General features: G+C 33.4%; 2 protein-coding genes across 3 annotated transcripts in view; both read left to right on the forward strand.

Moving 5' to 3' along the window:
• Positions 1–20,777, forward strand: part of LOC119633014 (cytosol aminopeptidase-like) — a 185,165-nt gene that overhangs the window by 57,654 nt on the left and 106,734 nt on the right. For both annotated transcript variants that reach the window (XM_038026205.1, XM_038026206.1), the window contains one exon: positions 15,500–15,537. The gene's annotated coding sequence lies outside the window, so the exon portion shown is untranslated. The remainder of the gene's footprint in view (positions 1–15,499; positions 15,538–20,777) is intronic.
• Positions 1–20,777, forward strand: part of LOC119633012 (calcium/calmodulin-dependent 3',5'-cyclic nucleotide phosphodiesterase 1) — a 170,959-nt gene that overhangs the window by 7,042 nt on the left and 143,140 nt on the right. The window lies entirely within an intron of this gene.

Here is a 20,777-nt window from a genome sequence, read left to right on the forward strand (position 1 = left end):
GCTTAGAGCTCATAAGTCTTCAGCAATAATGTGCAAGTGTTTGCCAAGTTTTCAGTTCTTAGCTATATAGCTAGTAGGGCGCACGTAGGCTTTGCGATTAAATTTGCACATTTTCTATACCAATTTCAATTTTCTTTGAGAATGACCACTACACACACAAAAAGCAGGCAGACATATTAAAAAACGGACAACATTCGATATTAAGCCTCATTTTGATTGCAAGTAGAAGCATATTCGTGGTTATAAACGCAAACAACGTGTAAGGAAAATATTTCAATGGAACTCATTTCCACAGGAATAAGAGTGCCAGTATGCCTGCAGCTACAAAATGTAGAAACGAAATGCTACAAATACATGAAAATAGCGATGATTAGAAAGGATTCACTTAGAGGAAAAGGAAAAGACGCTTATTTCCCTGTGTTATGTAAGCGGATTGATAGTAATTTATCATTCGCAGTCATATGTGCAGGTGTAAAATTCTTCAATTCAAGGTATTCGGCTCCCACTACGCTGTTGCCAATATAATAACGATTTGCTTGTTAAATAAATTTATTTCACAGTAAACAATGAAATGCTGTTAAAGTTTTTTATGACTTTTTAAGTCTTCATTTTTCATTTTAAAAAATTATTCTGCTGGCTGGTCGGTACATCAAACAAAAAAAAAAAAAAAAACCGGAATATAAGCCAAAAAGTTTTCCAGCTGTATGAGTGTATATATATAAAAAAATTTATTATTTAATGTTTATCTTTCTTAATGCCAACGTGAAACTTTTTTCTAATTTGGAAATATTCAGATGATTCCTCTAGATTTTATTTACTTATTTATCTGTTCTTTTTTTTTTTTTTGTAGTAATGTAATAAAAATATTTGGAGAATATTACGCTTTATCGCGTTTGCTTCCTGTAAATTAAATGCTCACGTGAACTTGAATGCAGTTAACAACGATATGATATTTAAGTGAATGGATATAATCAGAAATCTCTCTACAGGGCTTTTATAAGAGATAGTTGAACAAAATAAATGAAAATTGTTTAATAAACATGACACGGTACAGAAATTGAAGAGCAAAACATATACGCCAGTTAATCCTAGATTCCATCTCTTCACCTGTTGTAATCAAATTTTTGAACACGGATTGTTACCTTTCTTGGAAATTCGTTGAAACATTCGTCGAAAACATTCTTTAAACCCTATAAGTTTATATGGGCAAAAGGTGGCACCCAACCCGCGGAACAGATGAATTGTTGGAAATCAAGTTTCGTTAGCGGCTGCCTCAAAGAAAAATTCCCATAAATAGTTTGAATACGTCGCAACATTTGCAGTAGAACAGCATAGCAAGTTTGAACGAATGTATGTAATATCCAGGAGGAGTTGAGTAAAAGCCCTCCTCACATTACACCAATGCATTAAAAGTGATTTTTTGAATCTATTCAAGCTTTGCTGTCCATCTGTCTGGAATACTCTGGTGATTTGTGCAACAGAAGCAGAGATATTTTAATCATCTGCTCAAAGTCAGAGTATTTATTATATGAATGTAGTAAAAAGGTCAGACAGTGCCGTTGTAAAGGTAACTAGTTCGGCAGTAATGCGAGAGTTTCCCTCTCTATCCAACAAACACTCCATAGACTTGGTACACTCAAGAAAAACTTAAGGCCACAGACGGGCGATCAAAACTTTTTAACCGGACGGGCTGTTTTATGCCGTGGGCCAATTTACACCCTGTCCTACTTCCGATCTTCTTCGGCCCATAATTTTGCATGGGCGTCAATGCGTTTTTGTGTTCACCTTCCAGGCCGCAAGTTTTGAAAAATTTTGAGGAAATCTAGTACGGCGATGAGTTTTGCTGCAAAGACGAAGCCTATTGAAAATAGTTCAAATCGGACTACCTTTGCGACGATTTCCCATATAACGCCATATTTTGAAAAAGTCGTTACATAAAAAAAAAAAAAAAATTTCATTTCGAAATATCTACTTAATGTGAAAAATTTGAATCGATTAGATCAAGTTTGTGTGACATAATTTTCGACATTTCATGATAATAGTAAATGAAAAATTGTATTTTACAAAATGGTGTAGCGTATTTAAACGTCGGCTACTTTTCTCATCGCAGTGTTTTTATTTGTTTAAGTGTATATTTTATATATCTACGCAGGATGCTTATGCTGTCTTATATCTAAGATCAAACAGTTCCATTTGCTTCTTAATGTGCATTAGCTGTAGAAATTATTATTATTTGCTGTACTTCCACAGACTTCTTAAACGTAAGAGAAAAATCTTTGGAAGACAGAAAAATGTTTTTTTAATTTTCTTTAGAGAATATAAATAAAAATATTTGTTGAAAGGTAATAAACGTAATCAAAATTCTGGTTAAAAAATTTGTTGCTAATAAATAATTCTCTCTCTGCGGTTTCTCTTTAACGTTAAGCGGAACACAAATGAATAAATAAACATAAGTAAAATTGCTTTTTCCTCTTTCTCTTATTTTCAATCTTATTTTATTTTATTTATATATGGATTTTGTCCTTTTAAATATTGCTTTGTTTTAATTATGAACTTTATAAAGGCTACGATTTTGCTTAACTTCAAAGTTGACGTTAAAAGTCTGACATTAGCCAATGCACGTGAAAATAAGCTGATATATAGAAAAAGACATATTGCTTGCAAATTGTAGAAAGCAAGCTAGACTTAGGCTTAATTAAAATCTTCTGACTAAGTGTTAAACCCCGACTGCTTTCAATGTATGTTGGTAGGTCCCAAAAGATTGCGAAAGAGCAGGAGTACACTTGATTAGCGGCGTTCATGTTTTATTAAATTGCTTATGTATGTCTGCCCAGTCATTCGCTTCCTACATCTGGAACTCCAATAGCCACATTGTTAGTATAATAAACAGCAACTTGGTATCTGGGCAGATCGGATTCAGCTTTATGAACTTTAAATTTGGTTTACAACAGCGTGTAGGAATTACTTTCTTAGAATTGCGATATATATGATTGAAGCATTTAAAGAAAAATAGAAGGATTAGCAATCAATCAACACAGAATTGTGAGCCTTAGCTGATGGATTCATGGATCTAAAGTGAAAAAAAGTGAAAAAAGCAAAAATACATAGAGAATGTGGAATTAAAACCTTTGCAGGTTGGTTTGCAAGATGGCCTCGATAATTCAACTAATTATAATGAAAAAAAAAAGAAATAGGAACTTACTCACCCACATAAAGCGCCACATAAACCTTTAGCGCCCCACGCTTTTACTTATTGTCATGAAAGAGTGAAGGGGATAGAATTTATCTTCCACCTTTTAGTTCACTAAAACGTACTGTTAAAAAAAAATTAACCTACCATGTCGTGGCGCCCATCATAATTAATATAGAATTAACACACTTATCTTGCCACCTCCTGCTCTCCAAGTCCTCTTATTTTATATCCACAGCGCTGCTATTACTAAGAAAATATTAATCTACCAGGTCGTGCCATCCATGGTGTTTATTTTGAGAACTAACACGTTTTTAGGCAAGTAGTGTCTCTTCATTTGAGGAATGTACAAAATAATTTTAAACACTCTGCCTTGTTTAGCTTAATGAGCAAAAATGAGTTTAGAGGAACGGAGTGCGCGAAGTTTACTCTTCACGGTGGTTATGTGCTGTGGTTCAGTTTGGTCCCGTATTAGTACCAACCTTCGCGCAGAAATTTTCACTGTTTGCAACAAATTTGAAGACGATATCCTAGCTTTTGCGACCAGGAGAGCGTCAACAACACATACCACACAAACATATAGACAGACAGACGGACTGACACACAGATATGCCTTAATCAATTCACAATTCCATGCTGATCTAGAATATATATAGAAATTATAAGGTCTTCGAAACTTTTTTTGGGTAATGCAAACGTTAAAGAAAAAAAGAAGAAAGTGATTGTTGCGTTGAGCTCTTGAAGAAATTAGAGAGAATTTCCATTTCACTTCAATAACAGGTGATGGTTTATTACTGGTTTTCATTTCAAAGAGAGCTATACTGAATTTAACTCAAACTTTACTTTTTCACATTTGTGCAAAACGTATTAAGCGTTAGCTGAAGGACATGCGGTTACCTGAAGTTTTTTGCTCTTCTTTTTTTTTTTTTTATATGAAAATTTACGACTATTTTTGAAACTAAAAAAAAACTTTCATAGACGATAAAACATAAATGTGTGTGTTTAATATGAGCATGTTATTATAGAGCATGTTTGTTCAAAATTAATTTTCCGTAGAATTATCTAAATATTTCGTTAGTAACATGTTGTTGAAACGTCACAATTGTTGTACAACAATTTCAAATATAAAAAGTAAAATTCGTTTCAGAATTTAATTCTTTGAATCATAAAGTTTTGATTTAATATTATGTAGCGTAGCTAGCTGAGAATGAGGGTAAGTAAATATTTTATAAGGATTAGTCGCATAAAGAAAATGCGCGGAGAATACACAAATGTCTGACTAGTGGAAAATTCTGAAACGATTATCTTTTTATTCTTTTTATTCGATTATAAAAAAAAAGACATACGCTATACCGTAAAGGACGATATGCGTTAAAAATAGTTCTCAAATTTTGAGGGGATTTTTAATCGACAAAACACTCCTCGCCGAGGCATGTCCCTCCCTATTGATTATTAACAAATCAAGACTACGAACGTCGGCCAAAAATTTTCCTCGGTTCGCAAGCACTTATATCTTAAGGTTAAATTGGGATCTTGTGGTTAATAAAAATATACATATATATCTCAAGTTGATGGCTGTATCATAAAGCAATTTTAATTTCATTCTTTTTTCTTTCTATTTATAAATTTAAATCAAGCTACGAATGTTAAGGTATTTCTCAGAATTGTGTGTAAACATAAATAAAAGCACTATAGCGAGCCACGGACTATCAGTACAAACGCTACGCCACATTGCACTTATTCTTATAATGGCGTTTCAAAATTAGGCGTTATATGAAAAGCGGTAGAAAAAGTGGTCCGATCTGGAGTGGGAGCATTCTTTCTTGGGCCCAAAGCACTTGTCGCGTCCTCTACGTTGAGCACACGAAGACAAAAGAGGGATTTGAATCTACTAAGAAAGTCATTCCGAGTCGATCGTTATAATAAGATTACGGGCCAAGTCATATCCTTCTGACGGTTGCATACGTGTGCACATATCCTTACATATCCTTATTCCACAAGGTCAGGACAAGCTTTAATCAAAAGTAAATTTTCAAGTGAGGCATCAGAAGTTTTAAAATGACCCCTTAAACCATGCTTTAATTGTTTTACCATTTGGTATTTTTTTTTTTTTTTTTTTTTGCGACAGTAACAGACTTTTCGGATGTCTTAACAATTTAGAAGGGTTCTTGCCGTACACATTATTATCTCGTTAGAATAAAGTGAAAATTGAATCTGACGCCTATAATTACTGAATAAGTCAGTTTCTAAGCCCAGATGACCTATTTTATATTTAATGCAATCAAAGAAAAAAAAGAAAATAAAAAAACAAAATTAAAAATTATATATTCAGCCATTTTCATGATTTAAAAACGATATTTCACAAATATTTCGTGTACAACTCTTTGAGGTGATGAAAAAATTTTAATTCGGAAAAAAAAGAGAAATTAAAATTTAATTCTGTTATTTATACAAACATACTCGTAAATATCGCGAATATCGATTCCCATGCATGCACATGTATTATAGCAGCTTGAAAATGGAACAACAAGTCATGCAGGCATCAATATTCAAAATGACCAATAAATAAATCATATAAATATAGAAAAGATGAAAAAAATTACGTTGTAACAGAAAAAAAAAGAAAAAGAGAAAAAATATAAATTGAAAATAAAACAAGAAATCAAATTATATTCGGCTGTAGCCGTATCTTTTATATCCACTACCTTTATATTAAAATAGAATACATTCACATATTTATAAGTAATGGGCAAAACACCCACCCTTTTGCACTTTGGCAAATTTGGTTCATTTTCAAAGCCAGCCTCTACGCAAGAACTTCTAAAATTTTTGCACATTTTGAAGTCAACACTTATTTGTGCGGTCAAGGTGGCGCTTATAACCGGACAGACAAGAATACGACCAGACGGACAGACAAAGATGCCAAGTTTTTCACACTGATCCATAGAACTATGTTGCTATAGGGTCTCCTAAGATTCTTTCAATGTGTTGGAAACGTTTCGATAAAGAAAGCTTCGATAGTCCATATTATAGAATGGGCGCGGCCGGCTTCTTTCCATTCCTGAAAAAAAGCCTAAGGATCAATTATAGACCAAACGTGAAGAGAAGAGGAATTCTTACAACAAATAGACAAACAGGCGTACGGATGGACGGACGTACATGCTTCTGTTTATTGCATTCGTTTTGACAAAAAGAATATACGACCGTCGTTTGGCAATGAGTGCAACCCCATTTTCAAATCAATGCAGCTTTTCACAGGAGCAAAGAATTAGAAAACTATCTTCACAAAAAGTGTAAGCTGAAATGTCACCTTGAAGCTGGTGTTCATTTAAGGCAGTTAGGTGAGTGCTGGATGCATATAGGCATTAATACCATTCTGCGGAAAAAATAGCAAAGACCTTTTACTTGATCTAATATCGCGGTATATTTTAGTTGATTTCAGTGATGATCGGAGAGAATTATCATGACCACATCTTCCATTGATGGATACAAAAACTATCTTCAAAGAAAAAACTTCTCATCACATTTACATAAAAACGCACTTGAAATCAAGAGGTTGGCTAATTTCTTACCCAACTAAATCTTATACGGGTTTGAAGAAATTTCATTAGCACCAAAATTATCTATGGCTACGTCTGGTATCATAATCCGTAATAATTTTATGCTAGCAAAAGAAGAAGACAGAAACACAGCCGATAGCCTGTGTTGCTAGTGCTCAATGTCTTTTTTTCAATTCATTAGTCTAAAATTAAAATAATAATAATAATAATTTTAAAAGTACTCAAGTTTTCGTATATCAATGTAATGTAACTATAATCTAAATGCAGACTTTTTTCTAAGTACCTTTGGTATGATAGTCTTCTTGGACCTAATTCGCCTTCAAGAGTTTCTTAAAGTTTTTTTATCTCCCTTGCATACCATCATATTTCCTAAACATTTTTAATGGGAATTTAATGCAAATTCTTTGTTTTTTAAATTTATTCCCCTGGCGGCGGAATCCAACTTAAAAAAAATTTGTTTCTATATAAAATAATAAACTGACTTATATGAAAGGACAGTTATTGACAGCTGCTAGCGTAAGAGAAAATTTACCATTGACTAAGATTTCATCGCTATTTGAGCATAGTAATTTACATTTTATTACTCTCCCTCTCTCCCTCTCTCCCTCTCTCTCTCACCAGCGTATGTATATATAAAAATTTATTTGCTACCGATTTGACTTATTTATATTTGATTTTGACTCGTTAGCGTATATTTAGTTTTTCACGTATCCTTTGGATGCAAAAGGGCGTCATTGCGATCGAGTGACAATCCATAAATTATTCATTCGCATATATTGAAAATAGGAAAATTAATTTTTAAAACAACTTCTGCTGTCAATTTTGGTTTTATTTTGACTCACCATGTCAAATTATATTACAATCAAAAAATGTCTATAAATTGTTGTTGGTTCTTAATATGATAAAATATTTACACTGGATATTTGATTACTTTCGTATTTTTCTCCAACTGCTGAGCACGTGTGTCCGCTTTCTTTAAATTTTCATTTTCAATATGAAAAGTGTTCTAGGAACGCAAGAACATTATGTGGCGGAAAAGATCTTACCTTGGAAAAGGCAATTATTCAGCAAAAGGTAAGTAGGCAAGAAAGCTTTGCTTACTTTAAGGCAAATTTTCGCTGCCAATTGTTTGAAGTATAATGAATGCTTAACTAATTTCGAGCCGCTTTACACTTCTTGCACAGTTCTTTGCTAAGTAATCAGTTGCTACGCAGGTCCAAGACTTATCGCAGTTGCACGCTACATTGTTGAATGCGGCCATGCTAGTAGAGAAAATTGAAAATCCATGAAGAAAAATCCGAAGGGCAGTCCAGGATGTATGGATAATCCAATACAAGTCGACAGACTTAAGGGTTTCCTCTGATTAAATTTTCGCAGGCACCTGCAGACGTTAAACTCCAAAGCTTATCTGCTTCGTGCGTTAATGTTGCTTTTCATTGTTGTTGCAACAACTGATAATGATAGGTTTGCTTTACTGTAAATTTTCCCTATAAACCACATGCAGCAAGATAGCTTCGCAAATATTTTCTCAACTGTCTCCAATCGATCAATTGGCGTTAATTTGATTCTGAACTTTTATATCGTACATTGACCAAGAATAACTTATAGACTGTGCTGAATATTACAAATGTAACAACAAAATTAGCATGCCTGTAGCTTTTCACAGCGAATATAAAAATTAAATAATTAATGCTGACATTCCGCAATACTACCTTCGAGCAACTCATTCCGGCCAATAAGTACATTTAATAAACGTTCAGAACAAATATGTGTTAAATTTCATTAAAAATAAAAGAAAAAAAAAAGAGAGGAAACTGAAACGCTCTTCAAATAAACCAGCGAACACACTTCATATGAAACGACGCACACATAAAAGCCTTTAAAAATGTAAATGAACGCTTTCAGATAAGTGCTTTAGGAAAATGCAGTAGCATGGCAGAGTCCTTCTATGGTCACCTGTAACACTTCCATAGAAATCACAATATGAAGCAAAAAAAAAAAAAAGAAAGGAAACGAAATGCCATTATTTACGCGTAAAGTAAGTGTTTCCAATATATGCTGCGGCAGCTGTTAGCGTCTCGTAGTAAGGAAGGGAAAAAGTAACTGAATTTAATTCGCATATTAAACTGCAGACTATTGAAATTTATTCCATTTTCTATTCTCTTTATCGTGCTGTTGTTCTGCTTATATTAACGGGCAAAACAGTTTTTCCTTCCCTTGCACTTTTCATTTTTATAAAAACTATCTCTCAAATTTAATTAACACTTGTTCTGCCTTAAAGCGTAACGTTTGCAAATTATGCTAAGCTTATCTTCGTTACGAAAATATTTTAAACATTATTTTCGCTGCTTTTTTTATTCTAATCATTTGTCCTTGCGCTTACGTTAATATCAGATCGTGAAATGAACTGTAAATTGGAAGAAAATTCTTTGCTACGCTCTCTGCCTAATTTGGCCATTTATGCAAATTGAGATGAAGAAAAGTAAAAGTAAAGTGTCCGCATGACTTTCGCACCAAATACTTAAGAATGATATGGAGGAGGACGATATTTCGAATAAAATTTTCCGCTTGTTGTTATGCCAACTTTTTCTTTTTTTTTTTTTTTATCGATTTTTGTTACGGTTGCTTTAAGCTTAGTTGTGAGATTTCCTGGTATTGACTTATAATAGATAAGGAAAAGCATATTACGTTGAAATTTAAGTGAACTTTAAAGCTAGCAATGGTGTTTGCATGAAAACTTAAATTATTTCACGTATAAAAATATGATGTCCTTCAGGTTGAAGGGCAAATACGTGTGCAATCGAATGTTTTTATTTCGCACAGATTTTTTTTTTTTTTAATGCAACAATTGATGTTAATATTAAAATTTATTAAGAGCAAAGAAACCGATTCTAGGACTACAAGTAAGAGGAGCAATAGCAACTAAGTCTGTCCGCTCTTTTTTTCTAAGTCGGCTAGACAAGCCGGCTAGTGCAGTCACTCTAATAAAATTTAATGGTTTGTTAATATTAAGTGCTTCAGGCGCTTTCACGATGCTCACAGGCTTAGGCGCTCCGAGTACATATATTGGAATACTGGATAGCCTCTGGCGTTCGCAAAGTATACGTTTAAGTTGGAGCTTTTGCCCAAGCCGATGTCATAAGAACTCACACATTCCAAATCACGATGAAAAGCTTTGTCTTCAAGTTGCTATTACGCTACGTCAAAGTAGCTGCAAAAACTTTGACTGTCCTTTTGATAGACTCGAAAAAGTTTAGTAAAGTTTCAGTAAAAAGCGCTCTTCGGATGTTCAATTTCGGATCTGTGCTGGTTCCGACTGGACAGTTAGCAGATCGTCCATTAGGCCATTTCTCTTGGATGTGGTACTGAGGAAAACCAAACGTTATCAGCTCTTGTTTCCTTTTGGTGATCCCGCTCGGATGTCTACTTCACTTTATTTTCATTTCGACAAAAGAATCGAAACTCTTGCAAAGTCTTGCAAAAAGACACAAGTAGGGTGGACACACTTGTTTGGGAACGTTTTTGTTTAGTCTAGATGTTTTCGCTCATGTGCGCTGCACACACTCTACTCTTTCCAACGTACAGATATTTAAAGACTGATGGACAAACTTGATGGAGCTTGATTCACTAATACGTTGTTTTCCATTCCGATCAAAGCAAATTTATATTATTAATTTAATGCAATATAAGTGCGAGTCTTTAGTTAATTATAAAGCCTCCACCTATTGGTGACGTGAACCAACAAAAAAGCAACGCGAAGTAAATGACAGCCGAACCTCAAGTCGACAACGTACAATAGGAAAAGTTGAGAAGAAAAAATTGCATGAGTTTTAATAAAATTCCTTCCATTCTGGCATGCTTGTCCGCAATTATGATTCCCTCCAAATCCAAGTGTCATATGTGCTATAATAGTTACGAATATGATAAAAACTTCTCAATAACTATCGCTGTTACTTCGTGGTTTTTTAGGAACTTCTTTCAAAACCACTTTGGACAAAAGCGAGACAAAATTTTAGATTAACATCTGTTAACGGCTGCATGACATGGAAAACTTAGGTCAATCATTAACATTCAAATTTGAATGGCAAACGGTCGTGTAGAAGTTGAGTTATTTCCTTACAAGTGAAGGTTATATGTTTCATTGCTTTTCCGAGCAATTTTTCGTTTCATTTTTAAGCGAACTCAATTTTATACAAGTTCACGTTCATAATTGCAAACATGCGTAGCTTTCACTTTTCAAATATAATATAAGCATCAACTGAAGCACAAGTTTCGCATTCATTCAGTGAAATACAAACGCAAACATTTCTTCAACTGACAATCGCTTAGATGAATGTAATAAGAGACATATGTGTCTCTATGTTTATGAAACACAAAATTCCTGTAGTAAGTGAAAGAAATCCCCCCTTTTTTACTTGGTTACGGAGGAAATCCTTTCAACAAGATTTGTGAAAAGTTTTCTATTTCGTCTGTGTATTTATTTTAATATTTTTTATTATCTGCTTTATAAATTCGATCAATAAATACAACTTGTTTTACACTGTTGAGAAAGAAATCATTTACAACTTTGTTCTTAGATGTCAAGATTAGTTCTTGAGTTTATCTTTTTTAACATTAAAGTATAAAATAAAACAAAAAATCTAGGGAATCGACAGAAAATATGTATGTTTTTAGCCCTTGTTGAGTAAAGATGATTAGAAAGGGTAAAGAGATGATTGTGAGAACAAGATGTCTTGGGTATTTTGAAAGGTGATGTAAGGCACATCTATCAGCTGCCAACTCAAGTAGGAGCAACTGTAACTGACTAAGTAATAATGAGCCTGAATACGTGTTGATCTTTGATTTACGAATGATGACCACTTGAAAAAAAAGTGCTAGAGAATAAAGGTGTAAGACAAGAGAAAAAAATATTAGGCAGTCGGGAAATTTCTTGTGAATTTTCGTCGCGCCAGGATGAAATAACTTCATTCAGTTAGCTAGACAGACAATTAGGATTAAATGTGTATATAATTATGTACAATTATTTTGAAAAAAACTTTCTACCTAATCGCATTGCATTACACTAGTGGGACATAAGTAAGAGGTGGAAGATCAAAGTGAGCTCATAATACATATATTACTTCTTTGCTACAAAAAAGGTAAGAGAGCTGCAAAAACATATAGCGAAAGATGTGCCATGAATGTAACTAATGCTGTACCAGTACGCGCTTGCCAAAATTGATTTGCGAAATTTCTTTCTTTAAGTCCTCATTAAAAGTCTTAGTGTATTTTGATAGGTTAAAGACCAGTGCCGCTAACAAACTAAAGGTTTGACGGAAACTGATCGATAAATAACGATTCGTGCGATTGCTGGAAAACTTAATTCATCCAAGATAACAAGTTTATTCTTGTGTAAAAAAAACCCGCAACGAAATTGCGCACTAACTAATCAAATTGCACTTCGCAATGTAGAAGTGCGTTGTGTTAAGTGATTTTGGATTGCTCATCAAGTTACAACTATTCACGATAAGTGGCACAGATGCGGTGCTTAGGTTTTGTTGTTTGCATGTTGAATCTATACGACATTACAAAGCTACGTTTTCAGCAAAATCTTCTTCTTCCTACGTGCACCTTCATGTGGCACCTTATTATGTGGTTTCTAAAGCTTCCAATAGGCTCTGCTGGACTCGAAAAGCAAGCCTGATTGATGTAAGACAAAATTTTCGATACATGGTTGGCATGGTTTCAAGGATCTTAAGATTTCTAATATTTCATAGAAGAAAGAGAAATAAAAAGAAAATAACCATAAAAGAAAGATTAAAACTATTTTGCCCTAAACTGTACATAAATTTACACAAATATGTATATAATGTATTCACGTATCTACCATGAAAATGTCTCTGGCAATATATGGAATTTACACAATTTCCTGTACAACTTCTCGATAAAAGGATATTACAAATTGTGCATACATATATATATATATATGTGTGTCTCTATCGTTATGAGTACGCGCGTACATGAGCTTACATACATTAGAGAGATATGTATAATATTTAAAAAAGCATTTATCTGCAAGCATGTTTACTCTATTAGTATTGAATTACACGCTAACGTATGTCTTGAATTTTTTTATTGAAATTTTTCTTTCAACATAAAAAACTCTCTTGAATGTAAAAATCTGACATAAGAACGTATGAAAAGGAACCTATATATGTAAATTTATTTACGTCAAGTGCGAGTATGTACATGCATACAAACTCTATTGATTTCAACTTCGTATATGATTATTCAGTGTGACACTGGCATTGGCGGTAAAGCGTTCTTAAGTTTTACATTCTACTATAAATAATGGTATGGCCAAAAATATCCTCAACGTGGCTCCTCAAATAGAACCAGAACTTACCTAAGTATTTCACGAAATAATTTGAGAATATGAAATTTATAAGCGTTCATGTTATATAAATACACAATTAATTAATATTACTACCAATTTTTTATTGACTTTGAAAGAACTTAACGAAAAGCAAATAAAATCACTGTCCACGATAGAAAACCCTTTACCGCCCTACAGTTGTTCATAATGGCATTTCAAATTGAGGAATAAGGAATGAACAGCATTTGTTCTTGGGCCAGGATGTATAGTTTTATCAAAACGTCTCAAAAATTGCGGCCTCCAGGTTGAACACAAAAAATGAAGATGGACAGATGGGCAGGCAGATACACAAGCTTAAGGGATTCTGTCTCAATCGGTATAATAAAAAGTTGTTTTATCTCAAAGTCTTCTGTGTGTTACCCACATTCTCGCAAACTTAATGCAGCCGTGTACCACAAGTGTTGTAGGCTATACAAAAATTAAGAAACAAAGAGCAAAAGTTGTACTCAAAGCACATAACTTGTTTAACTTTATTACTTAAATTCTTTTTATTCATTGTTTTTCAATTTTTATACCTGTGGCAATGATAATCAATAACATCAACAACATAAACTGAAATCTCTTTTCACTTGAATCAATGTTAACAAAATAATCGAAAAACAAATTTGTGGCTTATTGCAAAAAAAAAAAAAATATAACGAAAAAAGAAAAAACATTAAAACAACCTCAACTAGAGCATCAACATATTGGCAAGAAATGCGTTTATGCTGAGCATAAACACTGAATAACCAATTATGATAATACGTTGGAATAATACATAACTACAATGGAAGGAAAACATAAAGTCTTATAGAAAGTAAATGCTTTGCGTGATCGGAAAAATTATCATCTCAGAGTTTTTTACTGACATATGTTGATTTATCCGAAAGTATTAACTTAAGAAGAGGGATAGAATTTGGTGAACTCGAGCATCATTATCTTCGCTCCTATGAACAGAATAAATGAATCGCATAACTCAATACTTCTTTGATCAATTAATATAAGGCTTTTTCACGAGAGTTAACTAATTTTTATTTGCTTTTCTTCAAGTCAAGTCAGAGATATTTGGGTCTGGTACGTCCACTTCTCAACTTTTGTCATCAAACAGCCTACATTAATTATTAAGTTGGACAACTGGGACGTGGCGTGTATTGCTACTCATTGTTGCGATAGATAATCGATGCACAGGAACCTTTAAGTTTTGCAAAGCAAAACTGCGCACGCTTCTGAAATCTCTTCATGGGTCGAATTTCTACTGTAGTGCACATACGTGCGACCAGTTTAATACATCTCTGCAAAATTGTGTGCCTTTTGGCAAATGTTATCAGTAGGGCAGGTTATGGAGTCTCTTATAAGAGACGAAGGAATTTGTTGACAACTTATTGATGGGAATGCCTTAGGCACATACTTGTCTTCACTTCTTCGAATTATTTTTAATAATCATTGTTCTTGATTACCTTCTACGAATTTTCCGATAACATCCCTCTCACGTATATACAAATTCGTAATTGTAACAACTTAAGCTAACTTAGGCAAGTGTCTTTTTTTGTCTTTTTTAGGACGGAAAGAAAGACAATGCGACAATACTGGAGGCAATTATGTATCACATATTTACTTAATAGTCCGTAAGAAAATATATTCGGCCGTAACCGAATCTTTTATACCCATAGGCTTTATCCTAAAAAAGGCTAAGAAACAAGAAAAAAATTACACACTACGTGACGTTATGGGCCTTTTTTTTGATTTTTACGGAATAAAAGTTAGACTTTATATCGTTTGTCTGTTGTGGTGGCAAAATTGGACGGTTTGCCTTTTACGTGATGTGAAAGGAAACGCAACGGTAACATACAGCTCATTAGACGAATTTGCAATAGACTGCAGAACTTCATCCTAAACTTTTTTAATTTCTTGGGAAAAGCCAAACGCTGTCAGCCCCGTGTCTACTCAATTGCCGTCTCAATGAAGCTATCATACATTAAAGTATTTTTCATTGAAATTTCTTTTTAAATGAACATAAACTTATTCTCTCCTGTTAATCTATTAAAAAAATATTCCAAAGCCGATAGGTCTGACTCCCGAGCAAGTTTGCATATGACAAGGGTGGAGACTTTTCGCTGTCGGAGCAGCTCGATATTTCAAAGAATAGATTTGTTTCACGTGAAGAACTTTTTCTCCCCATATTCGAGAAGGTTCAAGGCATCTATTAAGCATTTAATAAAGAGAAAGTTTTTCTTTATTAAAAACTTACAATGAGAATTGTCCTCTTAAGGACAAGTACAGGCACTTAACGAAGTCCTTCCTTCATTTTTAAAGAGCATTTTAACCATTTATTGTTTTCTCATTTTCTATTTTCAGGTAAATAAAACATTTTAATTAAGCAACGTGGTTACAAGGTAAGTGAGCTGTACATGCATATAATTACATATATCCAATTACATGCATACCTTTTATGCATGCTGGCACGTGGTATATAATCAGGGGATTAGAAATTATGAAATATTTTAATGAGAGTAATAGTCTCACTCTACATACCTTTGAATGCTTTACGAAACCATAAAACCGACCATCCTTGAGAAGTAAATGGAGAAAATCTAGTAGAGCATCGTAAAATCTTATTCGAGCTCATCCACTTCATTCACTATAAATCAGTACATGAGCGAAAGAAGACGGGGCAGACAACATTGGAAACGACTAACAGAACAGCTTCACGGTCGTTGATTCAATTATGTTTGCAGACTTTTATACATATACTCGCCTTGTGAATTTATGCAATCAATCAATCAATCAGTCAATCAATCTTATCCTATTTGTTTTTTTTAAAACAACAACAAATTTTCAAAGAGATTAAATCAAAGAAAAACAGAAAGAATAGAAAATTCATGTCCGATTATGTCAAAAGGTAAATGGCATAAGGTATGAAAAATTCGAAAAAACTCTAAAACTAATACAAATCATCTTTTATCTCCCATATGTTAATTTTTCAATAAAAATTTTCCATTTTTTATTAAATATTTAATTTACAATCTATCCAAAAAGAGTAAAAGTAAAGATGAGAAAAATAATAAATATTATTCTCCCCCAATGGGAGTAATATAGTATAGTATATCAACACAGATGTGATGTTTAAATAAATACAAGGAAACTATACAAACTTGGAAAATTCATTTAAAAATTTTTCAAGAAATAAAAAAAATTAATTAAATTCCAAATAAAAGATCCAGTATATGATGCTTTTACACTTTTCCCATACGTGATTATTTAGTTTAACAAAACGTTTCGGAGAAAAGCATTCAATTCGATTTTTAACATAAGGACTAGTCATCCCAGTCATCATGAATAGTTTTCTTAGTTTTCTTAGAACCATGAACGGGCATGAGACGATGAGGCCAAGAGTGTTAGATTGATATTTTCCAAGTATCTCAATAATAGAGTTGCTGGCACAATGCACTTCAAGTTTTTGAAAGAGAAAGACACCACGAGTAAATTTCGGAGAATCCTTTGAATGCTTTCAAGAGGATTGGTACGCTTGGTACTTGATCTTAAATACCCGTAAGCATTTTTTAATTAGTGCAAGCTCAATTTAATTTTTACTCCAGCAAAGGTTTTAATAAAAAGAGCTCTGATAAAAGAATGATTTCTAAAGTAAGAAGGAAACGTTCTACGGAGGATAACGACGTCACAGTAATCGATTTACTTGTGAAATTGTTTCACATAGAACTTGAGTGCAAAGAATATGTGGATTTTTTCCAATCTCTTTGTGGTGCTCTACATCCGCTCCGCGCCACCAAAGCTTTCAAGTTGCCTTCTCTAGGTTAGTTAAGACTTCTAATCGAATCGAATCACCAGAAGGAACTTGTGCAATATGTTTCGTTAACTTTCCAAACCTTGGACAAATGATTAGAAACTGCGTCAATGATCTGTAATCAAGTGGAAATAGTTTTAGAAAACCACATTGCATGCTAAGGATATCTACTTTAAATAAATTCGTTTTAATATAACGAAAATAATTTTTTAAATTACCACAAATTCTGGACAATGTACGTAAATGTTACATGAAAATGCCTGCACAGAGAAAGCAACAGAAGGATAATCTGTTCGATTTTCATTAGAAATTATTCATCATTCTTGTCGTAACATCACATGCGTAACGTCACATGCTGTAATTGTCATCATTCCCTGCCAAGACTGATATCCTTCAGCGCATTCGTTTATTTATCATATCCTACTCCACTGGTTGTTAACTTCACGCGAATGTATGCAATACTCGGAAGGAGTTGGTATATACCCAACTTTTATTGTACCAATGGATTAGGAGTCACTTTCTGAATTGATTTAACGTCGTCTGTTCGTCTGCCTGCCTTGTCTTCAGCTTATAGGCCGCAATTTTTTAGATATGTTGATGTGTTTTGCTTGTGTTTTGGCCTGAGGATGAACGCTATTGAAAATGGTTTGGATCGCGTCACTCTTTCGACCAGTTTCCATATAACGCCTTATTTTGAAAATTCATTATATGAACAACGGCAGGGCAGAGTATTTAACGGTGGGTCGTAGCCCCCTACAATGTTCTCACTTGTTTCTAATAATAATAAAAAAGCTAAAATAAACGGGAAAACTAAAGCTACAAGAGTTTTAAGCTGCTTACGAATAAAATGCTCTTGTTTACCATATTATACAAGTGGTTTTGTAAGAGTGTATAGGTATTTCAAACTTACAATTTCAAATTAGTTTAAATATGATTTAAAAGTTTAGGTTGATTTAGAAAGTTTGACATGTTGGAGATGGAACATAATTTATTGCATCTAAGAAAATCTGAAGTTTTAGAATAACGTAGGGATGAAAGTATGGACAAGAATCTAATAAGTGAAAGAAGAAGACAATTATTATGTTCATCGTAGAAAGGGCATATAAGTGAAATTCTTTTGTCAATACAATGCTGGTGATTGCTTTTGGTTGGCCTTAACATAATCTAATTAATTTGGATATGTCATCTTTTTGAACATCATAGTTCGTTAACTAATCGGTAATGGAAAGTTTACTATTATTTATTGACCACATGAAGTTTTGTTCTTTAGCAAAATCATTTATAAATTTGAGCTAACTTTGCATAAATTTGAAAACTTTTGCTTTACAAAGGAGATTTAGAGTATTTGCATAGTATTTCATATACGACATTGCTCTTAGGCTTCTTAAACAACAAGGCAACGCTGTTGCTTTAATTAGTTTTCAACCTTTTCCTTGCCGTCTTAAAAGGTCGCTTAAATATTCCAGGACGGTAAGTAGAGGTCTTCAGGAGGATCAAACCTTTCACGCGGCTCGAAATTCACTCTTTCAGTGAAGTCATTACTTAAAAGTGCTTAAAACTGTTTTCAGAACTATATTCTCTTAGCTACCTGCATCTCTTCAATTTGCAACTAATTGGTCGCGGATTTTAGCTCTCTTTACATAGCAACGTTTTTTACAAAGTGCGGGACTACTTTTAATCAATTTATGAGAGATTTTTAAAAAGTTGAAAATTTGTTACCATTTTGTTAGATCAATAGTTTAAAAAAGAGAAAATCGTCTCCTCGTCAAGGTGTAATTGTTTTTAAATATTTTATTTACTAAGCATGTGCGCACACGTGTAAAAGATATATTCCAATAAATTGATTACTCTTTCATAAATACATTTGCGTTCACAAAGTAACCTTACCACTTAATAATAATATTAATCCCTCGAAAGCGAGCTCGCTTGGACCTCGTCACGTGCTTAACATCTCGACATATGTTTAGTTAGAGATAGTATACCATTATTATTTTAGAAAGCTACACTACAAATAGGATTCAACCAAGCGAAACAAGCTGTTCTCTTATTTCCGTTCCTTTCCTCACCAAAAAAACACAAAAAACAAAAAAAGAAAATAAATAAATAAAAGCGAAAAGAAAAGGCTTTCATTTAGTTTCTTGACCGCAAAACAGAATAGCTGTACATTTCCTTATGTCTTTGTGTGATGGCTGTTGCATGTTAAGTAAAACTTTAAACATTCTAAACGCTTGTAATATTTTTCCTCGGCTTTTTCTTCTGCTGTAGCTGATACGAAGTAAGGTGTAATTTATCTGACAAACAGCGCGTAATTCACAAGCACATATATCAACTTTTCTTTATGTGTGTGTGGGCAATGTCAACAAGTCAGGCAACACAGCCCCGTTAATACGAAATTCCTTATAAATGGTTGCTTCGCACGTTTCCAACATTGACTTTTTTTCTTTTCTTTTTTTTTTATAATAATAAACTATAACAGAGAGTTGTGCGTGTGCTTTTTTGTTCTTAATAAAAGGAAAGTAAGTGCAACTTATAGCTTTCTCACTACACTTTGTTTAATATTGTTTTATTCGTCTCTCTTTGTAGATTCTTAACATACAATTAATCCTTACATACAAACATATCCATGAAAACGTAATCTGAGTTATTTAGCAAATCGAAAGCAGCAATAACCCCAAATGCTCTTAAACATATTCACACACATATTAATGAAATATGCTATTAGGACTAAGGCTTTATTTATATCGTTATTGTTATATGCCGTTTTTAGGTAACTAGTTATGCGGGTCTTTCTTCTCAAAGAGTTTTAATATTTTTATCGATATTGAGATAATAAGTTAAGTAAGAAAGTTATATTCGGCTGGAGTGGAATCTCTTATACCCAACACCGTTATTTTTAGAGAGACTGAAAAAAAGTAAAGAATATTAAATTTTCCATACTCCATAATATTGCGTGGTCTTGGCCAAATTTTTCTCTTTCTAGAAATTGATATCGTAGATCTTTTGTAAGTTGTGGGCAAACCGTATCTACTTTCAAAGATCTTCTATTTGATGCCCATATCGATGCGATTATGAAGAAGAAATTAATCCATCACATCCACAATATTCAATTTTGCATTGACACATTTAGCTGGTCGTAGTACAGCTGGTGGAAGTACTTGTATTTATTACCTAATTTTTTATAGAACTAAGGAAAAACCGAATCCTCCTTATTGTGCGTTCTCCGGTATTTATTTCGGAAATGACATATCATTGAACAAATAATATGTGTTTATGCGAGGAATGTAGAGAATAATTTTCAATATTCTAGTTTATTCACTTTATGAGTATTAAGCAAAAACCGGCAAAAAAGCAAAAAAATTAAAAATTTAATTAACTGCAGCTTTGTGTGGTTGTGGCCAATCTTTCCCATTCTTCTACTAGTACTTGCAGGTATACAAATTTTTATCGTTGTATCTGCTGTCGTTGATAAATAACGACAAAAAGACCGCATTGTTTTTTTTTTTTAGTTCTGAAACCCGAGTTCATCTTAGATTACATTATACTGTCCTCTGACCAATTTGACCCAAATTTAACACCAGCCTACCACGAAGGAGAACTTCCAATCGCTCTGCCCAATTTGAAGCCTACTCTTGCAATTTTTGCGAGCAAGTAAATGTTTATCGCAGACATTACACACACACAGACGGACGGACACAGAGGCTTCAACTGATGCGGATCGCGCATACATATTTCTGATGGGGTTCCAGAAGCTTTCTTCCGGGTGTTGCAAGCGGTTTGACAAAAAGAATACACCGGTGATGGATATAAAGATAGTTAAATATATATACTGAC

This window comes from Glossina fuscipes, unplaced genomic scaffold (genome assembly GCF_014805625.2).
Source record: "Glossina fuscipes isolate IAEA_lab_2018 unplaced genomic scaffold, Yale_Gfus_2 2, whole genome shotgun sequence".
Lineage (NCBI taxonomy): Eukaryota > Metazoa > Arthropoda > Insecta > Diptera > Glossinidae > Glossina > Glossina fuscipes.